Genomic DNA, 27,717 nt, shown 5'->3' with positions numbered 1-27,717 from the left:
CCTGGGGTCAGCACAGAGCCAGAGGGGAGAGCGCCCCCCACTGAGCCCCCACCCCACTGCTCCCTGCAGCACAGAGCCCCTTAGCACCGCCCTGGGGTCAGCACAGAGCCAGAGGGGAGAGCGCCCCCTCCTGAGCCCCCACCCCACTGCTCCCTGCAGCACAGAGCCTCCTAGCGCCGCCCTGGGGTCAGCACAGAGCCAGAGGGGAGAGCGCCCCCCACTGAACCCACACCCCACTGCTCCCTGCAGCACAGCGCCCCCTAGCACCGCCCTGGGGTCAGCACAGAGCCAGAGGGGAGCGCGCCCCCCCCTGAGCCCACACCCCACTGCTCCCTGCAGCACAGAGCCCCTTAGCACCGCCCTGGGGTCAGCACAGAGCCAGAGGGGAGAGCGCCCCCCCCCGAGCCCCCACCCCACTGCTCCCTGCAGCACAGCACCCCCTAGCACCGCCTTGGGGTCAGCACAGAGCCAGAGGGGAGCGCGCCCCCCACTGAGCCCCCACCCCACTGCTCCCTGCAGCACAGCACCCCCTAGCACCGCCTTGGGGTCAGCACAGAACCAGAGGGGAGCGCACCCCACTGAGCCCACACCCCACTGCTCCCTGCAGCACAGCGCCCCCAAGCACCGCCCTGGGGTCAGCACAGAGCCAGAGGGGAGCGCGCCCCCCACTGAGCCCCCACCCCACTGCTCCCTGCAGCACAGCACCCCCTAGCACCGCCTTGGGGTCAGCACAGAACCAGAGGGGAGCGCACCCCACTGAGCCCACACCCCACTGCTCCCTGCAGCACAGCGCCCCCTACCACCGCCCTGGGGTCAGCACAGAGCCAGAGGGGAGCGCGCCCCCCACTGAGCCCCTCCCCCACTGCTCCCTGCAGCACAGCGTCCCCTAGCACCGCCCTGGGGTCAGCACAGAGCCAGAGGGGAGAGCGCCCCCCACTGAGCCCCCACCCCACTGCTCCCTGCAGCACAGCGCCCCCTAGCGCCGCCCTGGGGTCAGCACAGAGCCAGAGGGGAGCGCGCCCTCCCCCGAGCCCACACCCCACTGCTCCCTGCAGCACAGCGCCCCCTAGCACCGCCCTGGGGTCAGCACAGAGCCAGAGGGGAGAGCGCCCCGCACTGAGCCCCCACCCCACTGCTCCCTGCAGCACAGAGCCCCCTAGCACTGCCCTGGGGTCAGCACAGAGCCAGAGGGGAGAGCGCCCCCTCCTGAGCCCCCACCCCACTGCTCCCTGCAGCACAGCGCCCCCTAGCGCCGCCCTGGAGCACTGAGGTCAGCACCGGGGTGGGAGGGCCGGAAGGAGCTGCCGAGCGTGCGGTTTGCTCAAGCTCTGCCTGGGGCTGGCGTTCACCATCCACAACCCAGCCCCTTCCCTCTCCTCCCCCAGCTGGGCCCAGCCGCCCCTGTCCACAGCCACCTTGTGGGCCCTAAACACAGCTGGGGCACCAGGTTCCCAGCCCCCCCTGGCGTCCCGCTGCCCAGCCTGGGAGATCGATAGCCGCATCTTTCCACAACAGCAGCCGGTCACGTGGCAGCGAATTCACAGCCAGCCCGGGGGCTGCCGGGCATCGATAGTGGGACAGGGAGGCTCAGGGTGGGGGAGTCTCAACGTTTCCCGGCCTCCAGGCAGGGCTGGGCTGGGGGAAAGCGGCACGTGGAAGTGAATCAAGCTGGCACCAGCCAGCAAGCCGAGCCCCGCGCCAGAGGAAGAGGAGCTGGCAGGGCTCCGGCAGCTTGGCAGCCTGGCTGGAGACAGCTGCGGTTCTGAAAGGCAGCAAGGGGCCGTGCCGGGAGCGGGTGCTGTGGAGCTGGGTGGGGGGCACGGATGAAGGAGGTAGCAGTTTCTTTGCTGCTTCTCTCTGATTATTGTCTGTGGCATCCTAGGACGTGGCGGGCCCCAGGCACGGAGCAGGACTCCCGGCGCTCGTGCTGTACGAACACACACTTGCCTTTACAAGCGAGTCTTTACCCCGGCAGAGTCCTGGCAGCTGGCTGGGTTCTCTGCTCATATCTTAATTATTACTACTGCAGGGCCCAGGAGCTGCTGTCGTGGGCGCTCGGAGCTGTACAAACACAGAAGGAGGAGCGGGTCCCTGCCCAGAGAGCGGCCTGCCCTGGGGTCTAGTGGTTAGAGCTGCCCACGCCAGCTTTGGCGAGGGGGGAGAGAAGTTGCAGATGAAGGTGAAGCCAAGTCCCTGCTGCTGCCTTTCCCTGGCAGAAGGGCTGATCCAAGGCACTGCACAGTGACGGGGGTGGGGAGGGGGGGGTCTCTAGGGAGTAGTTCCTAGGCAAAGCCCTCCCTCCCCCACAAAGCACCCATGGGAGGGTGGGCTCTGAAAGCTTTGCAGACACTCCAGCCCTTGGGCACCAGGTGGGGAGGCAGCGAAAAGGGCAGCGTTCAGCGTCCAGGACAGTGAGAGCCCGGGAGGAAACTGGGGCCTGCCAGCCTTGGGTCAGGCCAGTAGCGAGCACCAGAGAGGGAAGGAGCTGATGCCCCTCAGTCCCGACCCGCAGACCCCCACCCGCTATTCCAGCCCTGAGTCCCCCCACAACAGCTCTCTCAATGCCCCTCAATCCCATCCACAGCTCCCCCACTCTCTCCCCAGCTCTGCCAATGCCCCTCAATCCCATCCACAGCTCCCCCACTCCCTCCCCAGCTCTGCCAATGCCCCTCAATCCCATCCACAGCTCCCCCACTCCCTCCCCAGCTCTGCCAATGCCCCTCAATCCCATCCACAGCTCCCCCACTCCCTCCCCAGCTCTGCCAATGCCCCTCAATCCCATCCACAGCTCCCCCACTCCCTCCCCAGCTCTCTCAATGCCCCTCAATCCCATCCACAGCTCCCCCACTCCCTCCACAGCTCTGCCAATGCCCCTCAATCCCATCCACAGCTCCCCCACTCCCTCCCCAGCTCTGCCAATGCCCCTCAATCCCATCCACAGCTCCCCCACTCCCTCCCCAGCTCTGCCAATGCCCCTCAATCCCATCCACAGCTCCCCCACTCCCTCCCCAGCTCTGCCAATGCCCCTCAATCCCATCCACAGCTCCCCCACTCCCTCCCCAGCTCTCTCAATGCCCCTCAATCCCATCCACAGCTCCCCCACTCCCTCCACAGCTCTGCCAATGCCCCTCAATCCCATCCACAGCTCCCCCACTCCCTCCCCAGCTCTGCCAATGCCCCTCCATCCCATCCACAGCTCCCACACTCCCTCCCCAGCTCTCTCAATGCCCCTCAATCCCATCCACAGCTCCCCCACTCCCTCCCCAGCTCTGCCAATGACCCTCAATCCCATCCACAGCTCCCCCACTCCCTCCCCAGCTCTGCCAATGACCCTCCATCCCATCCACAGCTCCCCCACTCCCTCCCCAGCTCTGCCAATGACCCTCAATCCCATCCACAGCTCCCCCACTCCCTCCCCAGCTCTGCCAATGCCCCTCAATCCCATCCACAGCTCCCCCACTCCCTCCCCAGCTCTGCCAATGACCCTCAATCCCATCCACAGCTCCCCCACTCCCTCCCCAGCTCTGCCAATGACCCTCAATCGCATCCACAGCTCCCCCACTCCCTCCCCAGATCTGCCAATGCCCCTCCATCCCATCCACAGCTCCCCCACTCCCTCCCCAGCTCTGCCAATGCCGCTCAATCCCATCCACAGCTCCCCCACTCCCTCCCCAGCTCTGCCAATGCCCCTCAATCGCATCCACAGCTCCCCCACTCTCTCCCCAGCTCTGCCAATGACCCTCAATCCCATCCACAGCTCCCCCACTCCCTCCCCAGCTCTGCCAATGACCCTCAATCGCATCCACAGCTCCCCCACTCCCTCCCCAGATCTGCCAATGCCCCTCCATCCCATCCACAGCTCCCCCACTCCCTCCCCAGCTCTGCCAATGCCCCTCAATCCCATCCACAGCTCCCCCACTCCCTCCCCAGCTCTGCCAATGCCCCTCAATCCCATCCACAGCTCCCCCACTCTCTCCCCAGCTCTGCCAATGACCCTCAATCCCATCCACAGCTCCCCCACTCCCTCCCCAGCTCTGCCAATGACCCTCAATCCTATCCACAGCTCCCCCACTCCCCCCCCAGCTCTCTCAATGCCCCTCAATCCCATCCACAGCTCCCCCACTCCCTCCCCAGCTCTGCCAATGCCCCTCAATCCCATCCACAGCTCCCCCACTCCCTCCCCAGCTCTGCCAATGCCCCTCAATCCCATCCACAGCTCCCCCACTCCCTCCCCAGCTCTCTCAATGCCCCTCAATCCCATCCACAGCTCCCCCACTCCCTCCCCAGCTCTGCCAATGCCCCTCAATCCCATCCACAGCTCCCCCACTCCCTCCCCAGCTCTGCCAATGCCCCTCAATCCCATCCACAGCTCCCCCACTCCCTCCCCAGCTCTGCCAATGCCCCTCAGTCCCATCCACAGCTCCCCCACTCCCTCCCCAGCTCTGCCAATGACCCTCAATCGCATCCACAGCTCCCCCACTCCCTCCCCAGATCTGCCAATGCCCCTCCATCCCATCCACAGCTCCCACACTCCCTCCCCAGCTCTCTCAATGCCCCTCAATCCCATCCACAGCTCCTCCACTCCCTCCCCAGCTCTGCCAATGACCCTCAATCGCATCCACAGCTCCCCCACTCCCTCCCCAGATCTGCCAATGCCCCTAAATCCCATCCACAGCTCCCCCACTCCCTCCCCAGCTCTGCCAATGCCCCTCAATCCCGTCCACAGCTTCCCCACTCCCTCCCCAGCTCTGCCAATGCCCCTCAATCCCATCCACAGCTCCCCCACTCCCTCCCCAGATCTGCCAATGCCCCTAAATCCCATCCACAGCTCCCCCACTCCCTCCCCAGCTCTGCCAATGACCCTCAATCGCATCCACAGCTCCCCCACTCTCTCCCCAGCTCTGCCAATGACCCTCAATCGCATCCACAGCTCCCCCACTCCCTCCCCAGCTCTGCCAATGCCCCTCAATCCCGTCCACAGCTCTCCCACTCCCTCCCCAGCTCTGCCAATGCCCCTCAATCCCATCCACAGCTCCCCCACTCCCTCCCCAGCTCTGCCAATGCCCCTTAATCCCGTCCACAGCTCCCCCACTCCCTCCCCAGCTCTGCCAATGACCCTCAATCCCATCCACAGCTCCTCCACTCCCTCCCCAGCTCTGCCAATGACCCTCAATCCCATCCACAGCTCCCACACTCCCTCCCCAGCTCTGCCAATGCCCCTCAATCCCATCCACAGCTCCTCCACTCCCTCCCCAGCTCTGCCAATGCCCCTCAATCCCAATCCACAGTCTCTCTCACTCCCACCCCCGGCTAGCCCAGCCCTGGGCTCCCCACCCCCAGCTCCGTCAGAGCCCCTCAAACCGAGCCTGAGCTGTCCTGTAACTGCGCCAACTCGTAGCCCTGGTTTACGCTACAGAGCTCGACTGAGGCAAAGCCGCTTCCGTCGACCCATCTCAGAAAGCGTCTACACTACAATGCTGCTGCTGACGACGTGACTCGCCTGCTAGGGCAACCCAGTGACTCCTGCTCCGCGAGAGGCGCGGGGCTGAGGCGGATGCAGTCAGGGATTCCGTCGCCTGCTGCTGCCTTTCAGAAGCCGTCCCACAAGTGCTCCCGGTGAGGACATGCACCGCCGACACAAGGACACACACAAGCGATTGCATTACTGCGGTGGCTGTACGTCCACCCTACGTAGGTCAACTTAATTCTCCAGGGCGGACGCACACCCATAGACCCTGCCCAGCTCTGCCAGCGTCTTGGGCCTGACCCCGAGCCCCTCTCTACTACAGACCTCGAATCCCCCCTGAATAGCTCGGCCAGCCCACCACAAGCCTGGCCCGCTGCATCTCCCGTGGATCCAGTCTTGGGCTCCCCCCAATCTCTGCCATTGCCCCTCCATCCTGACCTGCAGCCCCTCTGCATTCCAGCCCCCCCAGTCTTTCCCGCTGCCCCTCCATCGCCTTCTACAAGGGTCTCGTGTCAGATCTCGACTCTCTCCCCGCCACAGTGATCCCCCCTGCTCAGTTCGGGTTTGGCAGTGGATTTGTGTGTGCGCGTCAGAGATGAGGATCTCGCCGGGGTGATGCTGAGCACCGAGTTGTCCCTCATCCCGTGACCCGACGCAGACGAACTCGCGTCTGCTGCGAGCTGGGGACCAGCGTGTCACTCCCCAGGGCCATTTCCAAACAAAGCCTAAATTACACTGTATAAGTAAAAATATATCTGATGCATCCTGAATTCCCTCCAGCCGTCAATTCCCCCTGAGCCTTGGAGGGAGACGTATTTACCAACAGGACAAGCTGCCTCTCCTCCTTCAGTGCAAGGAAGATGTGTCCAGAGACAGGATTTTTGCTGCTACTCACTGACGGAGCAGCCGGACAGGACCAGGCCTGAGGTCCATGGAGCCCAGGAGCCTGTCTGTGACACCGGCGGCTTCCAGCTGCTGCAGAGGAAGGTGGAAGAAACTCTGCGGTAGCAGATATGGGATAATCCGCCCCTCCGCACTGGGTCTCCTCCTAATCCCTAATAGTCAGGGATTCGTTAAGCAAGAGGCTCGATATCCCTGCCAAAACATCTCTCAGAGTTCACAGTTATGACTCTGAATATTCTTGTTGGCCATACAAATGCCCATCTGCCTTTTTTTTGCACCTTGAAAAAATTCTTGGCCTCAGCCACTTCCAGTGCCAGAGAGTCCCGCTGTCCAGCAGTAGTATTTAGACCGGATCGGTTCCCAAAGGTCAGAACAATCCCTCCCTTCACCCCCCCCCCCCCACTTTGCCATATCATGGCAATCGCTAGCAATGCAATAAGCGCCAGGAGGTGAATGCTTAAAAGGCGGCTGCCCGCCTGTGGGGACAGGATCCAGAGCCTTTCGCCTTCTAGGCTGCCAGTTAAAATCTCAGTCTAGGTCAGCAGTGACCAAAAGCCTTTCGTTTGTAGATTTCAAGGCCGGAAAAGACCATTTGGATCATCAAGTCTGACCTCCTGAGTAGCACGAGACAGAGAATTGAAAGCAGCTAACTCCTGTCCTGAGCCCGCTTCACCCCCTGATGGCGGCACAATAGCCTTGGTAAAATGAGTTTGGCGGGTCTCAGTCTGGTTCCTAGTAAAAGCATTGAAGATTGGGAGGTGCTCAGATACTGGGGTAACGGGGCCCGTACAAGTACCTAAGGTAGGCTGGGCATGTGGAAAGGACCAACGAAAGGCTGATCTCGGCCACAAACCCAGGTTGTAGCAGAAGGTGACCTTGAGGGGTCATGGATAATCAATGCAATGTGAAGCTGGTACAGTGAGGGTCTCAACGCAGGCTAGGGGCTTTGGACACCTGATGCCTGTTAATTTCGCAGAGAAACACGTGGCTCAATCCTTTGGGCAGCTTTGAAAACTGGAGCTTTGGTGCGGAGATTGTGGCATTTAATGTGGTCAGATGATTGTGGTTAAACTCGTCTGGGACTAAGGGTGTGTCTACACTGCAATCGGAGGTGTGACTGGCACATGTATAGATGTACTTGTGCTATACTGATTTCTAAGTCCTGTTAGTTCCCACGACCCTTCCAGGGTGTTCTCTGACTTGCTAATAAAGGTGAGCCCTGTGTGCCCCATGGCTGTGCCCTCTAGTGGCTGGTGTACGTAGAGGATAACAGCCTACTTCTGCAAGCAGCCAAGCGCTTGGTCTTGGTCTATGGAGCACAGAGGGGACAGGGTTCTAGTCTGTCTTGTGACCCAGGGTGGGGGCTTGCTGCCGGTGAAAGGTTGGGTTAGGAATGGAAGGGGAGGGGATAACTGAAAGCAAATGAAATCTGTTCTCGTCCCAGAGCCTTTGGGTAAGTCACGTCCTGGCTCTGTGCCTCAGTTTCCCCATCCCTGCCCTTTTTGTCTTCTCTATTTCCATTGCAAGCTCTTTGAGGCAGGGGGTTGTCTCTCACTACATGCACACACAGTTCCAAGCACCATGGGGCCCTGACCATGGCCTTTTAGGTGCTTCCATAAGGCTAGTAACCATGTAATGAGCCCAGGTCATTGGAGACTCAGCTGCCCTTCTGAGCCTCAATTTCCCCATCTGTACAATAAGACTGACCTCCTTCGTAAAGCGCTCTGAGCTCTACGGATGATAAGATTTGTACTGGAACGAGGGATTGGTACTGGAACGAGCTCAGAAGCACCCCTCAAACCATCTCACCAGCCCTGGTGAGCTCTGGAGAGGTCTCCCAGCCACCCACGGGGCTCAGCTGCACCTGTCTGGGAGGGGAGTGCTAACGGCTCTGTGCCGGGGTGGCTGGAATGGGTGCATTTGAGACTACAGTGTTCACGCGAGACAGCGCTAGGGCAAGCAGGATGGAGATGAGACCAGGGAGATATATCGGGCCCTCTCCCACATCCCTGGGGCAGTGGGGTGACCCATCAGGGCTCCCCAGGGCCCTCTCCGCTCCCCCTCCACTCTTTAATGTGGAGCGAGAAGGGTTTGGCCAGGCCCCAGCCATTCTGCCCTGCGTCAAGAGGCCGGACGGAGATCTGGGACCTTGCAGTCAACACAACGGGATTTCACGGAGTGCAGCGCACAGGGGGTGCTTTGATCTTCGACAGACCCCGGCACGGGGATTTCTGGAGGGGGGAAGGGGGATGAGAGGCAGAGAAAAAAGGAAGGGGGGAGAGAAGGAACGAGATTCTGGAGAGAAGGAAGGAAAGAAAGAGAAGGGAGGAGAGGACTGGCTGGGGGTGAGGAGGAGAGATCAAAGAGGAAGAGAGATCAGAGTGAGAGAAGGGGAGGGAGGCAGGTGGGAGGAGAAGCGAGTGGGATCAGAGAGCGAGGAAGCACGAGGAGCGGGAGGGAGCAGCGAGACCCAGAGCAGCCCCCCGGCATCTCTTCACAGCTGAGTTGAGCAGGTGCATGGCCCAGAGGCTGGCTACGCACATCCCTGCCTGGGCGGTGGGAGGAGACTGGGTTAGACACACCATCCCTTCCCTATGCCACCTAAAAGCTGCCTCCTTCCCCCCGCCAGCAAATCACCATCATAGAAAAACGGGACCCACCCCAGGAGCCGCAGTGAAATGCGCCAGCCCCCCCGGCCCCTGAAGCTGAGCAAGGCGCTGGTCTCTTTCGCTCTGGCTCTGCTGGTCAAATGCAGCCCCGGCCCCTCGGAGAAACACCAACAGGGAGGAGTCTGGGTTCTGTTCCCGCTTCCCCTTGTCCTCGTCAGGGCACGGCCAGGGCCCGCAGAGAGGTGCCCGCTGGGCCAGAGCTAGAGCGGCTGGGAAGCAGGTCTGTTGCCCCACTGGTTTCTACGGCACGATGCCCATTTACCCTCCTGGTTGTTCTTGCCCAGTCTTGGCATCCTGCTAACCTCGGCCTGTCTAGGCCCCCGCGGCACTGAAGGGGCAGGACAGGGAGGGGTGGGCCGGTCAAGCCAAGGAGGGGATGTCACAGCACGTGGGGCTCCCCCCCACATCTCAGGAGCTGAAGAGGCTCCGGGCTGGCAGGGTGGTCTGGCCGGTGGCTGCTGGTGACTCAGCTCTGCTCCTCTGAGCACCGGCGGGGAATCGATGCCCTGGGGCAGGCCCACCCCCACCACCCAGCTGGTGCCCCAGGGCTCTCGGCAAGAGACAGAGCAGTAGCCGTAGCTCGCTCCTTCCTAGAGCAGAGGTGATGGGCAGATCTGGGTTGAGCCCTTACCCTGCCTTTGGTCGCTCCAGCAGGGTCAAACGGGGCAGCTACCATTGGCTATCGTCTGCATTGCAGTACCTTCTAGCAGCCCCACTCCTGGGTGCACCATGCTGTACAAATCCAGACGCCCCTCCCGCCCCAAACAGCTTGTCCTTCAGCTCCCCTCCTCTGAGCTGCGGTGGGGCTCCCAGAGGTGGCTGCATTTCGGTGCTGATTAGGAATCCCACTACGTGTGCTCTGGGACGCTTCCAGCCACAATGCACTCCAGCAGCGCAAGGAGAGGACGGTTATTTATTAAGGTCTCTCAGCCAGGCAGGCTAGAATAACAGAAACCCCTGCAGCTGTATTGATCCTGGAGGGAAACTGATGGCTGAGGTAGATCACAGGAGATCTTTTTATTGGGCCAACAAGTGTGGAACAGTGACAGGTGCCTTCAGGCTGGAAACCAGAGCAAGGAGGGACTTTCCCTGTGCATTGCCGAGAGTCAGCCTGCTGCCACTGGCTTTATAGCCCCCGCGGCTCGGCTCGCAGGCTGCTCCGAGCCCTCCCAGCCTCCTGCCAAGCCCGGTGCAGGGAGTTTCCTGGAATTGGGAGGCGTTTTGAGAGACGCTCTGTAAGTGGGCGGCTGGGGATGTGAGACCCCAGCTTCAAGGCCCTGCGCTGCCTGGTTCTGAGCAGAACTGTCATCCGCCCTCACCCCAAACAAGGCCGGGCAGCGCCTCGCGTCTGTGTTGCCCACACGCCAGACTCGTCCCCCCAGCCACCGGCTTACACCGCTGCCCTGAAAACGTTCGTTCCGAGGGGTTTTGGTTCCCTGCCCACGTGGAATGGAAAGGAATTTGGAAACCTTGGAAGGGGCTGTCCATGGGTCAGCTCTGGGCCTCAGGCTTGTTTTCTTTGCTGTGGGTCTGGATTCTGAGCTGGGGAGCGTCTCTATGTGTCCATACAGCACCTAGCACAATGGGCTTTCAGGGCCTCTAGGGACGGCTGTAAGACAATTAATGATTATTCTACATTTCCACGGTCTGGATCCAGCCAGCGCGAGGAGGACATTGGTTAGACTCAAGCTTGCAAGCTGGGGGTTGGTTTGAGGTTGCTCAGCCCGGCTTCAAATCTGAGCCGAGTCAGCACCGAACTGAGCTTGCTGGTCACTTCGTGGCACGTCACAAACCATGGGTCAGGCTGACACAGCAGGAACCCACCAGGGTCTGACCGCAACAAACAGACCAGGAGAGGTGACTCTTCAAGGCCTGCTGGGAGCTGCAGAATGACACAAGGGGCGGGTGGAAAAACGTCCCAGCCAGCTCTAACATTGCATCCTCTGTGGGAAGGGAGAGCTCGCCCTAGAGATGGGGAAATCGAGGCACGGCGAAGGGAAATGACTCGCGTAAAGCTACAGAGCAGGGTGGAGTCAGGAATCCTGACTAACAATTACCTGCACTAATTACTAGCTCACAAGCAGGGAATTGAGCCCAGGAGTCCTGGCACCCAGTCCTCTGCTCTAACCATTAGCTCACACTACCTGCCAGAGCTGGGACAAGTATGCAGGTGTCCTGGCTGCCAGCCATGGTCTCAGCCCACTAAACACCACTCGGAATAATGGGCAGAAACGACGCAGGTGAATCTTCCGGTGGCACCAAGCCGAGCGGCTCTGCCTCGTCACGCTGAGCTGTGGCGTCTGAGCACCTGAGCGTCTGAGATTGTAGATCAAGCCAGGAGGGAAGCCAGCTCTGGCTGGGGAATCGCATCAGATCTGAGCTGGGAGAATAACTCCAGTCCACCATGAAGTGGCAAACATCCGGTCCCGGGGTCTGCTGCAGCCGAGGCTGACGGGTTATGAGTGACTCTTGGGACGGCCCTCAGACAGCCGGGGTTAGGCAGAGAAGAACATGAATTTAAAAGTGCCCCCAACCCAGCCTTCAACCCTCCCCCCGGGATCCAAACCAGCGATGCTGCTATTTGATAACCCGGCCTGATCTGCATTTGTAAATGATATGCAGATACAGCCCCTCTGCTCCGGGGTCATTGTCAGAGTGGGCTGCTGGGAGGCAACATTACAGTTGGATGAGCACACTCTGGCCCCCAGCACCGCAGACCTGGCAGAACCGAGCCCCGGGGAGGATCCTATGGCGGGGAGAGGAGACTGGTGGGGCGTTTCCAGCTCCCGTGTATTTCACCGTCCGGTCAGTCCCCCCTCCTGCTTTCCTGGGCCTGAGAGCCTGCCAGGATGGAGGGAGCATGGACCAGGGCAGGTGACTGGCAGCCCCGCTCGCTTTGTCCTCATCCCACTGTGCCCTCCACAGCAAAGGGCAACCCCGTGGGGTTTTCGTCTTCCCCTCCGGCTCGGATCAGTCAAGCCAAGTCCCTGCACTGCACTGGCCTCGGGCATCGCAGGGCCCCTCAGCCTCTCCAGCCCCCCTGCCGGCAGCACACGATAGTCCAGGCTCGTGAGGACTGAAATGCTTTAGTCTGACCCGGGGGACTGGGCTCGGTGCAGGGCTTTCAGAATACGCTGCGGTGCTGGGGCAGGGCACCAGCCCTTTGCCACGGGGTCTTTATCTCCCCGCTCTGGGTCGCGGATGGCTGGGAAGGAGGGATCCTGAGTTCAGCGCGGTTGCTGGGGGGGTAAGACAGTCGAACGGGAAAGAGGGATCCCGGAGACAACAACAGTTTGGCTGTTTGCCACGGCAGTGCGAGCTGAAAGTCTTTTCTTGTCGCTGGGCCTGGCCATTATGCTAAGGAGACAGTTGTCTTCCAAAAGGTTTGCTGCTTAAAAGGCATGCCGTGTTTGGCCTCACCTCGGCCTTCACAGGAGATAAATTATTCACACCTTCTGGGCTGGACTTTTCTACCCCTCTTCTCATCCCCCTCCTCTCACCCTTCCTGCATCTGCCGTGTTGTGTGTAAAAAGAACAGGAGGACGTGTGGCACCTTAGAGACTAACCCATTTATTTGAGCCTGAGCTTTCGTGAGCTACAGCTCACTTCATCGGACGCACACCGTGGAAACGGCAGCAGACTTTATATACACACAGAGATCAACGTGTTGTGTGTGTATGTCCAGGAGCACTAGTGCATGTGTGTCCACCTGAGTGTACATTTGCACAACCGTGTGTCTATTTCCATGCATGTATGTGTGTGCACACCCGCCTGTTTGTGTTGGTCCTGCGTGTGCGTGTGTGTGTGTGTCCTTCACGTTGTGGGTCTGCGGCTCCGTGTGTGCACTTTTCTGCCTGTCTGCGTGTGTTTCTCTTTGGGCACACGTCTCTCTATTTGCATGCGTGTTTATGTGTCCGTGCATCTCTTTGCACGCACGTCTCTCCGTCTGTGCGCGAGGGACAACCGGCAGGTCGGCCGGGCCGCGGGCCGAGGAGAGAACCGAAGCGAGGAGCGGAGAGAGGTGAAAAGGAGACACGAGCGTGGCGAGCGGGGAAAGAAGCGAGCGAGCGAGCAGTGCTGCGGAGGAGACATGAGGCTGGGGGGCGGGGGGGGGGGAATGCACACTCCAAGCCCTGTCTCCCTCTATTTATCAAAGGAAGGACTGATTAAACCCTGGGGCTGGCGCTCCAATCTCCCTCTCTCTCCTCTTGCTATTAAACTCAGGGTTCAAAGAAAAGCTTTTTATTCGCGCCGACAGCTTTCAGATGGAACTAAATCTCTCCGCGCTAGACTTTTTTTCCCTATGTATTTTATCCCTCCAGACCCCCACCTTCTTCCCCTTCTCGATGCTTTTAAATTTAAGCCTTTTTCACCCCCCCCCCCCCAGAGTTTTTCACTTCTATTTATATTAAAATAAAATAATAAAACAAAATACAGAGGGGAAAAAAATCCCCCCCACCCCCCCCACGGGTGGTTTTATTCTCCTGGAGAGAAAAGAGGATTTGGATTCTCCTGGCCGTGCTTGGCAGAGCGGAAAGGGAGAGATTTGCACACTGGATGGGGAAGGAGGGATTGGAGCAGGAGAGGGGGGCTAGGGAGAGATTGGGGAGGAGGAGGGGGGCTGGAGAAACTGGATGGGGCAGGGTCCCACTCAGAGAACAGTGGCTGGACTGAGCCAGGAGGGGGAACTGTCGCTGCATCGATGGGCAGGAGGGCTGCTGCACCTGCAGCAGGGGGTGTCCATCTTCCTCTCTGATCCCTCTTTAATCTCTGGAGCAAGGGAGAGGATGGTAGGAGGAAGACCCTGAGAATCCCCCTTGTGCAGGGGCCTCCCTGGCTGGTGTGGACCTGGACCTCCAGCATAGGGGGCGGATTGTGGGCGTGGGGTGGCCGGAATGCACTGCCCTGTAGCCATTCTCTGCTCTGCAAGGGCCATGGGGAGCAGTGAGTTAGAGCAGCCCTAAGGCTGCTCTAAGTGACACCGAGGGCCATGCTGGGGGAATGGGGTGGGGTCTAACCCCCATGGCCTCCACATGCCTGCCCCAAGCATGGGAGCCAAGTGACTGGGGGTCAGGAGCCCAACTTCTCTCTCCTGTTCCTCAATCTATTGAGGTTCTGGCAAAATCATCTCTCCTGGCTCATCCCAGTCCCTCCTCCCTTACCTGCCCCACTCCCTCCATTCCCTCCTCCCTTACCTGTCTCAGTCCCTCCTCCCTAACCTGCCCCATTCCCTCCATCTCTCCTCTCCTGGCTGCACCACTCCCCTCCATCCTCCCACTATAATGCTAGTTCTTTTCCTTTCTCCTCTAGGATGACTGTAATACAAAGGGTACTAATATTAATCATTTCTTTGTGGGAAAGCCTGGCAGCCCCAAAAGAAACCAGGGCCCCACTGCACTGGATGTTGCATGGATGCCTCGTGAAAGACAGGCCCCGCTGGGAAGAGCTTGGAATCTAAGCAGATAAAGAAAGGTGGGAGGGGAAACTGAGGCACAGAGCGGGGCAGTGACTTGCCCAAGGTTACACAGCACGTCTGTGTCAGAGCTGGAAATAGAACCCAGGAGTCCTGGCTACACCAGTGGAGCACACCTTCTCCCCCAGCTGGGAGCAGAAACCAAGAGTTCTCAATCCCTGGCCGTGGAACCCACGAGTCCAGAGTCCCAGCCCCTCCCAGCCCCTGTGCTCTAACTGCATCTTCCACAAGGCAGCAGCTTGAACTTCTCCCCTCCCGACTACAGCTCCCCCCACCCCCCGCAACCCCCCCCAATCACTGGGCATGTCACAGGCACGGCAGCCTGGCTGCAGCTCCAAAGTTCAGAGCTGGAGCTGCGAGTGATTTGTTGCTGAGCACGATTCAATTAAAAGCCCGGGAGCGAAACAGCTTCAACATGGTCCCTGAAATAACCCACGAGGAGCCGCAAACCAACAGCGTGGAGGAAAAAGGGGGAACCTCTCGCCAGCCGGCTCGGCCTCAGACTTCCACCGCATGGGCCGTCAGCAACAGGACAAGCATTAGCAAACTCACCCGTGCGGGGGCCAAACTGGCGAGATCTACGCCCCATTGTGCTGGGCGCTGACTGGATGCAAGACAAACAGCCCAAGATCTCCATAGGCAAAGGGGAAACTGAGGCCCCAAGGGGAGAGGGGATTTGCCTGCGGTCACACAGAGGATCCAGGAATAGAAGCCAGGTCTCCTGAGTCCTGGTTCAACTCTCTACCCAGTGCACTGCACTGCCACTTCCTGAAGCCTCCCTGTCTACCTCGGGCTGCGATCTCGCCAGCTAACTAGGGTCAGGGTGAGCACGGGGGAAAGATTTGATTTTTTTCCCCAGTGGATAAAGGACGAGATGGACCAAAGTTTGACGAGGGATGGCTGGACACCCAACCAGCTGGGCCCACTGCCCTGATCCAGGGCGGCAGGGACCAGTGGGCTGGTTCTGCTACGGCAGGAGATGGGTTGCCCAGCTCGACCGGCTGCCGGCCGGCGCCTCTCTGGCAGAAGGCAGGCTATCGCACTAAGCAGAGCGCCAGTGGGGTTTGGTAGGAGCCGGGCTGCTGGCGCGGAGACGCGATCGGACGTGGCACTTCCCTTTATTCCTCCCCCCTCCCCCATTTACATTAGGCAGGAGATCAGGGGCTATTTTCGGAGCAGCAATTCAGGCCTTTCGACTGAGCACAGATATTTCCAACGGCAGAAGAGTCCGACGCTCACGAAGGGCAGATGCAAAGAGACAGGCCTCAGCGACAGCTTGGCAGGGCTGGGCAGAACACAGGAATTCCCCCTCATCGACCTGAATAGCACGGGAGAGTTCGGCCAGCGGGGGGCGCCGGCGCTGCTGGTTCGTTTCAAGGCACCTGGCTGTTGCTTTTTTCACCTGATAATTATCAGCAGCCAGCACTAGCCAGATACAAGTGGAACTGCGACATGGCTCTTTGTCCCCCTCTAGCGGTGGGGTCACAAAGAGGTTCCTAATCCGGGTCTTCTAGCTCACCTGCCTTTAAATCCACAGGGTCTGGGGCCAGGCCCAGCGGCTGCCCATCCCACCCAAAGGGCAGGGCCTTACAGAACAAAGGTGGGAGGGGAAATAAAGAGGATTCGGTGAATAAACAAAGGGTGGGGGCAGCACCCTCCTGCCAAGGTGCTTTCAAATCTGTCCCTGTCCCTGGGCTTGCAGACACGAAGCTGGGACAGTCGCTCCTGTGGGGTTAGGTGCCCGAAAGCTCCAAGCTGCAGAGGTGGGTCTGGAGCAAGAGCAGAACCGCCCCAAAGCTCACACCGGGGGTCTCCCATGGCCTGATTCTCAAGGGCACTCGGCAGAAGCACTTAGAACCAGGAGGGAGGGTGCGAATGGGCCCCTGCAAATCTCCCCTGCGCTGGGGGCCTTCCCAGCCGGGTGCAAGCATTCTGCACCCATCCAGCTCCCAGCCAAGGGGGCGAATCGGGGGACGGCAGCTCTCCTGGCCTTCCTCAGGCCCCATAGCGGGAAGAGGGTAAGAGCAGCCCCGCGTCTGTCTGGTCAACAAGGGTCACTTTGCACTGGTGCATTGCACGTGGGGGATCGGGCCCAGCGATGCTGGATTACAGCAGTCTGGCTGAGAGCGCAGCTTAGACCGTAAAACCCACAGAGCCCTCAAAATTTAGCTCTGAGCTCCTGAGATTCCCTCTTCAGCCAGTGACCGACCCATTACTTTGGGGGGATCAGCATAAGCCCTGGCAGGCACAGGAGGTGGTGGGTTTTGCAAAACCAAATCCGCAGGGAGCTCAAATCTTAGTGGGTCTCAAGCCCTAAAACTGTCTGGAAAGATGGGTGTTGGCAGGGGGCAGGTTTCCCAGGTTTAAGGAGGAGGGTCTTCTGGTTAATGCATGTGACTTGGAATCTGGACTCCTGGGTTCTAGTCCCAGGTCTTCCACCAACCACGAGACCTTGGGAGGGTCACTTCATCCCTCCGGGCCTCGGTTCCTTCGGGCGAAATCCGGGGTTCAGGTGCCTCCCAATTCTGGCTCTGCTGCGATCCACAAAATCCCTGCTGACCGTGAGGGCACCTCAATTTTTAGGGTAAAAGTTCCTTCAGCAATTAAGTTTCTGCTTCTGCCGCCTGGCAAATGGGCACCCTAACACCTAGACTATAGTCATTCCCATTCACTGGCCCAAAGGCTATTCCACTGCAGATAAATACTGAACCAGTTGTTGGGCCAGAGAGAGGGGCAGAGACCGGGAAAGACTCGCAGTCATCATTCTTTAGCACTGCCCCAACCTGTGTCTCCTGCAAACTCCATCAGTCAGGATATCACGCTGTCCTCCAGGTCACTGATAGACTTGTTAACCAGTGTAGGTCCAAGAATGGATCCCTCCAGAAACACACCCGCCTGCTGAGAATCCCCCCTCCACAGTTACATTTTGAGACCTATCGTTTAAGCGGTTTTGAATCCATTTAAGGGGTGCTATGTTGATTTTGTATCATTCTAGTTTCTGACTCAAAACATCGTGCAGTATCAAGTCAAGCGCCTTACAGAAGTCGAAGTATATTCCATCAACATGATTACCTTTATCAACCAAACTCGTAAGCTCATCAAACAAAGACAATATGTTAGTTTGACAAGACCTATTCTCCATAAAACCATGTTGACTGACTTTAATTACATTACCCTCCTTTAATTCCTTATTAATCAAGTCCCTTATCAACCATTCCATTGTTTTGACCAGGATCTATGTCAGGCTGACAGGCCTATAGTTACCCAGGTCATTCCATTTACCCTTTTTCAATACTGGCACATTAGCTTTCTCCCAGTTCTCTGGAATGTCCCCAATGGTCCATGAATCCTTGGCCAGCTCTTTTAAAACTCTTGAATGCACATTCTTGGGACCTGCTGATTTAAAAATGTCTAACTATCGTAGCTGCTGTTTAACCTCCTCTTTAGTTACTGTTGGAATAGAAAGTATTTCAGCATCAATGTACGGCATGAATACATCATCTGACTTTTCCCAAAGGAAAGAACTGTTCTGAGCCTTAATTTGTGAATGTTTGAAATGCACAGTGAAGCACTGGACAGAGAAGATGCTATGGAAATGCCAGATTATAACAAATCTGTGGCCAAAATATTCTCCACGGTTGCCACTTTGTGGCTACTGGGAACGTCACAGTGACTACAGGGACAGAACTCAGCTCCTCGTGTTCTATAAAACACTAGCGCCAAAGGAAAATTGCCACAAGCTCTTAGCAGTACCGGGACTATGACACAGCTGCATATTTCTGATTCCATCCAGCAGAGGGTATCGGTGACTAGGCAGTGTACTGTATATGAAGCTAACCCATCTCTCAGTGCTCATGATGCACGCTCTTACATATCTCTGCACGTGCAAAAAAAGAAAAAAAACCCACTGCTTCAATTCCACCTCCCTCCCTTCCTGCAAAAGCATCTGTCTTCCACGTGCCAGAATCCAAACCCGTCCGAGAAGCAGAGCAAACTACAAAGGGAGGGTGAGGCAAACACAGACTGACAAGGGGATGCAAATATCTGCTGGTAACGCTGGAGATTGCGGCTTGGAAGGGAACTGGCTCTCGCCCGTCCCAGCAGCAGCGTGCGGCAAAGTAACAGGTGCGACAGGCGCCGGGCGTGTCTGGGGCATTGGGAACATCGCAGCAGCTAGTCAAGTTTGCTGCACCACGGACCGGTGCCGGGAGAGGGGGCGGGAAGAGAGCAGGGCCTGGGAATATCCCACGCACGAGAGCAAGAACAAGGAGCAGGGAATGTGTTTTTGGATCAAGACGATAAGAATCTCACGGGGCTCAATGCACACAAATCCAGTAACTCCATCGGGACAGATTCTCATTCAGCCTCTGGCCCTTTGCACCTGCCCCGTGGCTCCCACCCCTTTTCCGTTTCCCTGCAGCCCCACAGGGGTATTTCCCCACAAGGAGAACATTAGCCAGGCAGGCTGGGGAGGGCGCCTGGCGAGTGGAATCAGGCTGTGAGTGCAGGCATCTGTCTCTCCAGGATGGACCTGCGGGGAGAGGGTTGGCACAGGGTGCGGGGGGGGATTGCTAATGCCCAGACCCGTTTTAAGGACTTGAACACTTAGGCCAAAGGAAAGGAGAAAAACCCCTGGCAATGGAAGACATGGATGCGGGGAATAGCCCAGGGCCTGGCTGCCTGAGCGGTGGGGTCGTCACCAACAGGAAGGCAGAACCAAAGGGTCCTGTGTTGCTTCTCCAGCTGTTCCCAGCTCCTCCCAGGGAAGAGGGGTTAAATCGCGCCCCTCGGACTGTCGCGAGCCCCGGGGCAGGGTGCGGGAAGAGGGGAACGGCCACCCCAGACTGCTTGCCTGGCTGGCCCATCCTGAGGGAGCTACGGTGGCTACCTCTGGGGGCTGGTGTCATTTTAAGTTGGGTATTTCAGAACAGACGCACTGAAATCGCTCCCCATTACCCAGCAAGCACCCATCCCCATTCCTTCTCCCTGTTCCCCCTTCTCAGCTCCCACTCCACACAGGCTGAAGCCCTCTTAATCAGGCAGTGGTGGCTAGCGGTCAGAGCACTGGCAAAGCTTCAGGAGACCTGGATTCCATGCCCAGCTCTACCAATGGAATTTTGGGTAAGCTTTGGCACGTCATTTCACTGCCCCGTGCCTCAATTTCCCCATCTGTAAAACGGGGTTAACAGACCTTCCTATCGTCTCGCCCGTTCAGACTATGAGCTCTCTGGGGCAGGGCCTGTCTCACTCTGGGTCCGTGCAGCACCTGGCGCCATGGGGCCCCCTGATCTCAGCTGGGGCCTCCTGTTACCGTAATACATGTAATAACCAAGCAGAGCGCTGAATCAGCAAGAGGAATTTTGCCCTTGGTTTTTCACTAGTCGGGGGGTTGTTTAGTACATGGTGGGTGGCTGGTTTTTTGGTATTTAAGTCAGAGATAGAAAAGCTCTCAAGGGGAAGGATGCTCCAGTTGTTTTCATTTTTTAAAAGGCAAAATTATAAAAACAAATGAGAGGGAGATAGCAAGGCGGGGGGGGGGGGGAATTTCTATTCTCCAGCGAACATGCCCATGACACCGACAATTGGGGACCCCAGTCCCCCCCACCCCCCCCGCACTGAACCCAATGGCGATGCTCCCACTGACTTCAACTTGAGTCACCCACTGCGGTGGCCCCCGAGGAATCAGCCGCTCTCTGCCAGCACTACATTGCCCAGCAGGGATGGGCGGCTTAGTGAGGACACTGCCTATGGAAACGAAAGGGGCCAGATCCCCAGATCGGTCTTGTCTGGCTTGTTTGACGTCAGCTGGGGATCTGGCTCAGGGTCTGCAGACAACAGCCCCAGCACACAGTTGTGCTGCTATGGGAATGAGAGCCTTCTCCCCTGCTGCCCTCGCTCGCACGGCCCAGCCTCTCTGCCTCCTTGGGCCTCGTTCTCTTTTTGGGTCAGTGATGGAAAACAGACTGGAACAAATCTGTGGCTACCTAGGACCTCACTGTCATCCCTGCGCCGCACTCCAAAGCCACTCGGGATTTCACGGCAGAGAAACCCAGATTCTCCTGCTTCAAAAGCCCAGGCCACTCCTACCTGGGCTAAAGGAGAATCCTCATCCACATCTAGCAGTATAGGGCTTACGACACACAGTTGTACAGCTCTGAGTCCGTCCAGCAGAAGACAGTGGCCTCTCTCACACACAAATGAGCCAACTCAATCTTCTTTTGTTTGTGGCACTCTAGGGTCTATGACACACACACGTGCAGGTCCAAGTCCATCCAGCAGAGGGCAGCAATGACACACATTTACAGAAACACAGGCCAAGCCAATTTGTTACACTGTAACAAGTCCATCTGGAATTCTGGGCTCAGACTCAGATGGGGTTAAACCTCCTCTCCCCAATTAACTACAGCTGCTTCCAAATAAAGCCATTTGGTTCCTCCCCTCTGCCTCCCCCAAAATAATTGCTGTCTGTTTGAAATTCTACATTGTTTATATATTTTGAGAGAACTTGGAGCCGACTTGATCTTCCCAGGGACAGCGAAATGGGGCCTGGAGGAGTTGGGGGCGGGGAGGCAGAGTGAACCCAAAACGGTGGGAATTCTCGCTCTGGCAAGGGCAGTGAATGTTAAAGGGGCGGCGGGATGGGTATCATGATTAAATAATCAACGGCATTGCGATTGGTGTCTCAAGATGGGAGAGGTGATGTTCGACAGGCCTACGGGGATTCCGATCTTACCTGGCTTTTGCCCTTCTGGCCACGGTTTAAATGCTTTCAGCTAGTCAAACATGCATCTGATGAAGTGAGCTGTAGCTCACGGAAGCTTATGCTCAAATAAATTGGTTAGTCTCTAAGATGCCACAAGTCCTCCTGTTCTTTTTTCAAACATTTTGGTGTCCCCATCTTTGTGCTGGGATGGGAAAGCCAGGATCCCTCCACAGCTGGAAATTGAGCGACCCCGAGAGAGAAACCCTTCGCTTTCTTAGCATTAGTTAGATTGGAAGCGGTCGTGATCGGGCCACAAAGCACCTAACACCTCGGGGTGCTGGCCCATAACTGGGGCTCCCGGATGCCACGATACAAATAATAAATAATCCTATGCTACGGCAGCCCTGCCACCTCTTGTGACCGCATCGCGAGCCTCCCCAGCTTGACATTTTACTTCAAACGCTCAGCTCCTGGAGTCCTGTGATTTGGTGAGATTCTCCACTTTTATTTTAACCCCCCTCAAGTCTCTAGCTCCTCCAGGTTGCAAAGAAAAGCTGGACAAGGCAGCCCCCGTCCCTCCCCAGAAAGGCTCAACATCTAGAAGGTGGGGAAAAAAATACAAAACACACAATGTTGGGTTAAAAAAAACCCCCTCATGGTTTCTGAAACCAAACTCAGTTTCTTAAACCAAACTCATGGTTCGTGTGGGGCCTGCCTCCTGGTTTCTGAATATCTGGGAGCTGGTGGAGCTGAGATGGGCAGAATTTAACATTGCCACTTATGTCCTGCGACCCCAGCGGCACCTGGTTCTCAGTTTGCAAGGAGTCCCCTTTGTGCTGTCGAGGGGCCTGTAATTGACATTGGCTTTAAGGCCCCTCATGCTGCCAACAGTTAATGGGACTCAGTCGGCTTTTGCTCCTCCCTTCTTTCATTCCCTCGCTCCCGCTCTCTATCTTCCATCTCCTCTCCAATTCTCTCTGCCCCCACTTCCCATCCAACCTCCCGGCCTCCCGCTCGGGCTCTGAAATAACCTAATGATTTCTCATTTAACTGCCCATCCTCGACAGGCGAGAGGCGCCTTGATTGGTTGTGACACCAATCTCACAACAAATTTAGCACCTCATTTCCTGGCCGATCAAATATTCCACCTCGATTATCTCCTGGCCACAGAGATGGGGCGTTTTGCATCCAAACGAGCAGAACACACCTCCACTGGACGTCAGCCTCAATCAGTTTCATTTCCCGATCAAGTGGATGGGTGGGGGGGGGGGGCAGAGAAGGGGGTTGAGGGGAAGCATGCCTGGACCGGGGATGGGCAAATGGACCTACACTGCTGTGCCTTGGACCTGATTTTCATGACCCTACCACACCCTTTACTCCACTTTGGCTATGCAAAGGGCCCTTGCCGTGGGCGCAGCTGCATTTATATCCCCTTGCCCTTGCCAGAGTGGTGCAAAGGGGCCGCAGTGTGAATAAGGCTCAGGCCCTTGGTGTGCTAATTTATGCCATGACAAAGTGAACGCCCATCACTCTTGTTCCAGTCCGGTGGAGTCTCACGCCCGCTCTGGACTGGTGCAGGGCACCGGCTACTGATGGCACCAGCGGCCAGATTCCAAACCAGTGTGAACTAGGTGTGACTCCAGTGCAGGCAATAGAGGGTTGACACCATTTCAACTGTGATCAGGGAGCCAGTAATGAGGAGCTAAATTTTATCCTGCATGTAACTGCAGTGATGTTACATTGGGGGTGGCTGGGGTCAGGGTGAGGAATAGAGAGTCCGCAGACATGAGGGACCAGACCAAACCTGACCTGCCTGCTCCTTTACACAGAAGAAAAACACAACCGGAGAAATTCTCACCATAAATCAGTGTAACAATTGATTTCTATGAAGCTAGGGAAGGACAGGACTTTCTGTTCCGTTTGTATTGCACCTAGCATCTTGGGCTCCTGATCCAGGATGGGGGCTCCTAGAGACAATCCAATACAAATTATTATTATTAACATGCTGATTTACACCCAAGCCCCGGTTAATGGTGGAAGCAAATGCCACAACACAGGATGCCGGCAGGGCTGAGTATAATATTTAGCCCCATTCTTTTTTTAATGAGTTGGCTAGTCTATGAGAGAGCACTGCTCGCTACTGGACACAATAGAAATGCACAACCATGTGTTATAAGCCCCATAGTGCTAAAACCTAGTGGGGATTCTCCTTCCGCTCAGGTGGCAGGGCTTGAGATTTCAAGAGTATGAGGATCTTGGTTTTGTCCATGTGCAGGCCCGAGTGGCATCTCAGTGCATTTATACTGGCCTTGGGAGAGATGCTGCTCTCAGTCATGCTGAGGTCGTGGTCTGACTGGTTATAATGATCCCTCTGTGATGCAGCTGCCTGAATGTCAGACAGCACCTCCTTGTGGTGAGCTGTATTACACCCCATCTACACACAAACTTGCATCGGTTTAATTAAGTCAGTTCAAACTCCCATGTGGACTTTCTTATTCTGGTGCCTTATTGCGGTTTAGCTTAAACCAGTTGCGTGGGTCTTGCCTGCACCCTCAGTTTCCAACGAAGCTCGGATCTGGCTCCAAATTTCATAGCTGGCCCCTCATCTTGTGGTTAAGGCCCTGGGCTGGCACTCAGGAGATCTGGTTCATAGGCCCAGCTCTGCCGCAGACTGCAAGCGACACACTGGGCAATTCATATCATTGCTCTGTGCCTCGGTTTCCCTGTTATAATGGGGATCATAACCCTGCCTTGTCTATACAGGCTAGGAGCTCTTCGGGGCAGGGCCTGCTTCTCACTGTGGGCCTGGGCAGCGCCCGGAGTAGCGGGGTCCTGATCTCAGTTGGGACCCTTCAGGCGCTACCGTGATAGACAAAATGGCCAATCTCTACCGCTAGCAAGCCCCACGGCCTGGAACTGAACGTCCCTGAGGCTTGGATCCGCACCTGAGCTCCCTGCCTGCCCTCGTCACCAACCCCGCCCGGCGCCTGGGCTGAGCCTGCCAGCCGCTCTCCCTCCCAGCACCTGACGAGCCAGGGTTCCTGGGTCAGTGACATCAGCACAAGCCCGGGCAGCGCGGTGGCGTGATGGGCCGGAGCCAATGCCGAGGCGGGAGCTGTTCAGTCGAACGCCGTTTCTCCGATGAGAAGAGCTGGCGGGGGAGTGACGCTGTGACCTATCCCCAGAGACGCGCTGACGTGCGCAAGGATACGGCGCCCCTATTCGTGCTGTGTCGTCCGCCCCGGGGGGGCTGCCAGCCAGGGACAGACGGACGGCTCAGGAGCACCAGACAGACAGAGGGGAGTGAGCTCAGAGGTTCCAAATAGCCTCATTTTAACTCTTCTGATTTTGGCTACCCAGGCAAATGCTGTGCCGTAGGCATACTAGTCCTCCCCAGTGCTCCCCCTGAAAGCTCCCCCAAATGCTTTGCCAACTATCCATCCGCTCTTGTGTTTGTCAGTCCTGGTAGACTCACAGACTACATAATAGCCCCACACCCCTCCAGCCCGAAAATGCAGTCACTTCCGGGATGGAACGTGGCAGCTGGTGAACAACAGCATCGGCCTCACTCGCCCAGCACTGAGATGCAGCCACCTCTGGGGTGGAACGCAGCAGCTGTCTAAAAGACACACTGCACAACAGGTTGGGACCAGACGCGAAGAGACCCCTACCCCCATTGAATCTGAGATTCCTTCCGTCTCTTCCTCTCCCACCGTTCCTTAGGACTGGAAGCTGCTTCCGACAGCAGCTGTGCTCACTGGAAGTGTTGGGAGCTCAGGGAATTGCAGGTTCTGAATAATACCGTGCAACTTTTAATAACTTCTAGTGAGCCATTATGTCAGGCGATGAAACAACAATGGGTGTGTGTTCAACTGGAAAAAGAGCACACGGAACTACCGCTCCATCCATTATATATGCTTTTAAAGTGGGCTAGAGAAACGCAGCAGGCTTATTAGAGTCTCTAGTTAGCCTGCTATTTAGAGTCATTATTATTTATTACAGCGGCAGCTAGAGGCAACCCTAGATCTAGGCCTGATGGTGCTAGGAGCTGTACACACACAGTGAGCAAGTCCCTGCCCTTAAGGGACAGAAGGTGGGAGGAGAAATTGAGACACAGAAAGGGGAAAGGACTTGCCCAAGGTCACCCAGCAGGTCGATGTCAGGAACAGAACCCGGATCCCACTGCAGTGTACTAGCCACTGGACAACAGCAGATGCTAAAAGGGTTAGGCAGAACTGAGCCTTACAATGCCGTCACTGCTCACAGGAAATTACGCAACAGAGCTGATCACTAGCAGGTGGGTTAAGTGTAATTGTCCCCATTTTACAGATGGGGAAACTGAGGCACAGAAAAGGGGTGACTTTTATGAGACCACACAGCAAGTCAGTGGCAAAGCCAGGGAAGCAACCCAGGAGTCCTGACTCACAGACTACGGGACCACACTGCTTCAAACACACGTACCAAGAGACACGATCACAGGCACTAAGCCCTGGGGGTGAGTTATAGGATTAACCAGTGTTCAGGCTCCACCATGGCACTAGGGGGCACTGCGCTGCAGGGCATAGGGTGGGGCAGGGGGCTCAGTAGGGGGCACTCTCCCCTATGAGAGGGTATTGGCCCTGATGCCCCAGTGCCAGGTTAGGTGGCACTGTGCTGCAGGAGGTGCTGTCTTTGGGACAGGACAGCAAACCAGGTGTGAATTCTTTCGGCCGCTGAAGTTCCTGTAACCGTTTTCACACAAGCTCTGGCCAGCTGATCAGGGATCAGTCGGGAAATTAATTCCACTCCGCACCACTGAATTCCCTCTGCATGTCCAACTGGGTAGAAGAGTCTTTCTTCACTGCCTGACCGAAGCAACTGTATGGCATTACTGTGCTCTGTTAAACAGTTGCCATGCCCCACCCCAGAGGTGGCTGCATCTTGGTGCTGAGTAGCTTATCCCTAGGCACTGTATTTCTGTGCTCTGTTAAACAGCCCCTGTGCTCCACCCCAGAGCTGGCTGCATTTCAGTGGCAGGTGGAAAAGAAATGATCGTTCTGCACTCGCCAGTCTTCAAAGCGAGATAGCAGGTGCCGACATGCAAATCAATGAAGAATAACGAACCGTTTGTCCTTTGCAAATTTCACAGAGATGCAAAGAGCTTTAATTGTGTCTATTTCTCAAACTCTCATCCCGGGGAAGGTCTGCAAGGTTCACACACTTGTTTTCTTTTCACATGGGCCCTCGCTTGAACCATCCAGCGCTCCCAACCGATCGCTATTTGGATTGGCCGGGCCCTCATAACAGATTCATAATAGTCTTCAAAGCGCTGCCAAACAGAATTCAGCCTCTAACACTGACTATTTATCTGATCATCTGCCAGTTACAGGGGAAGTCTGATTTAAAGAGGTTGCTGGAGAAGAGGCATCCGTCAAACCGTCGCCACATTCATCTTCGCAATCAATTCAGAAATTTTCCATTCAAGTCGCCGTCTTTAGCGATGCGCTGATACCCTGAGCTGAGAATCCAGCTTGCGTGCGTACAGAGGGAGGCATAATTAGATGCCAAGCAAAACCCTGCACTACACAGGGAACATATAAAACAATTTTCAATTAAAATCTCGTCGGAAGAGGCATAAATACAAAGCAAAATGACACAATGGAATTGGGTTCCATTTTTCGTTTCCGAAGCATCTTAAATATTCGCCATCTAATAATAATTATATATAAAAACAAAGGAACTCCAGCCTTGGAGAACAGATAAATTCCCCCCGCAATTACATTACTTTCAATGCTGCACAGATGCCAATAAAATATAAACCAGGGTCGGGGAGAAAAATAAAATAAAACAAATGAATTGCTTTATTGCAGCCCGGCAAATAAGCTGCACGCAAGAGTGCTGTAGGAGGAAAGAGACCGGCGGACGAGCTCCCAGAATGCTCTGCAGCTTCACGTGTACAAGTTGGCATCACTACGGAGGCCTTTGGTAGAGAGCAAGCCGCAGGTGAGGTATTCGAAGGGAGGCTAGCTGCTGGGACGTACAGAGAAGGCAACGTTTGCCATGCACCAGAAGTGGGCGCGATTATAAAGGTCAAGAGTTTGCAAAGTCAACGAATCCTAGAATATCAGGGTTAGAAGGGACTTCAGGAGGTCATCTAGTCCAACCCCCTGCTCAAAGCAGGGCCAATTCCCAACTACATCACTTTGATTCAGGACAAAAAACTCCCCAGCAGAGTGCCTGACAGTGACCCTACAATAACCACCCAGAAGCAACCCCACAATAGCAACCCAAGGGGGCCAGTCCAAGCCCCACAAGTAACAAGTCAGTCCAGGCACCTAGCACCAACAAGTGACCCTATGGTAACAAGTCAGCGTGGGCAGCCCAGCACCTCTGAACAGCCCTTTGGCAGCAAACAGAGCATCATGGAATCACGAGGGAGCCTACAGCAAGCCAACGGCACACGTGCGAGGCCGGGGAGAACTTTCAGCTCGCACCCTTGCCAAGGGGTTGACAGGACTGCTGA

At 56.7% G+C, this 27,717-nt stretch overlaps 1 protein-coding gene across 2 annotated transcripts in view; it reads right to left on the bottom strand.

Annotated features, from left to right (window-relative positions):
* KIRREL1 (kirre like nephrin family adhesion molecule 1) overlaps window positions 1-27,717 on the bottom strand; it is an 88,559-nt gene that overhangs the window by 23,271 nt on the left and 37,571 nt on the right. The gene's annotated exons all lie outside the window — the stretch shown is intronic.

This window comes from Eretmochelys imbricata, chromosome 24 (genome assembly GCF_965152235.1).
Source record: "Eretmochelys imbricata isolate rEreImb1 chromosome 24, rEreImb1.hap1, whole genome shotgun sequence".
Taxonomy (NCBI): Eukaryota; Metazoa; Chordata; order Testudines; family Cheloniidae; genus Eretmochelys; species Eretmochelys imbricata.
This window is presented reverse-complemented; position numbering and strand designations above follow the sequence as displayed.